The sequence below is a fragment of the Arachis hypogaea genome, chromosome 4, assembly GCF_003086295.3.
Source record: "Arachis hypogaea cultivar Tifrunner chromosome 4, arahy.Tifrunner.gnm2.J5K5, whole genome shotgun sequence".
Lineage (NCBI taxonomy): Eukaryota > Viridiplantae > Streptophyta > Magnoliopsida > Fabales > Fabaceae > Arachis > Arachis hypogaea.
This window is the reverse complement of record NC_092039.1, coordinates 46,787,065-46,787,696: the sequence shown is the minus strand read 5'-3', so window position 1 is coordinate 46,787,696 and position 632 is coordinate 46,787,065. Positions and strand designations below refer to the sequence as shown.

At 40.7% G+C, this 632-nt stretch overlaps 1 non-coding gene across 1 annotated transcript; it reads right to left on the bottom strand.

Annotated features, from left to right (window-relative positions):
- Positions 1-268: 268 nt before the first annotated feature.
- LOC112798652 (small nucleolar RNA R71) lies at positions 269-372 on the bottom strand. The gene has a single exon (XR_003200254.1). It is a non-coding gene; the product is annotated as a small nucleolar RNA R71 (small nucleolar RNA).
- Between the last annotated feature and the right edge of the window lie 260 nt (positions 373-632).

Genomic DNA, 632 nt, shown 5'->3' with positions numbered 1-632 from the left:
ACTAGTTGCTCTAATGCAACAAAACTGCAAGTTTTATGGACTTCCATCTGAAGATCCCTATCAGTTCTTAACTGAGTTCTTGCAAGTCTGTGATACTGTAAAGACGAATGGAGTTAATCCAGAAGTCTACAGACTCATGCTTTTCCCTTTTGCTGTAAGAGACAGAGCTAGAATATGGTTGGATTCACAACCTAAGGATAGCCTGGACTCTTGGGATAAGCTGGTAACTGCCTTCTTGGATAAATTCTTTCCTCCTCAAAAGCTAAGCAAGCTGAGAGTGGATGTTCAAACCTTCAAACAAAAAGATGGTGAATCCCTCTATGAAGCTTGGGAAAGATACAAGCAGTTGACCAAGAGATGTCCATCTGACATGTTTTCAGAATGGACCCTATTAGATATATTCTATTATGGTCTCTCTGAATTTTCGAAAATGTCATTGGACCATTCTGCAGGTGGATCTATCCACCTGAAGAAAACGCCTGAAGAGGCTCAAGAACTCATTGACATGGTTGCAAACAACCAGTTCATGTATACCTCTGAGAGGAATTCCGTGAATATTGGGGTCCCTCAGAAGAAAGGAGTTCTTGAAATTGATGCTCTGAATGCCATATTGGCTCAGAACAAAATGTTGA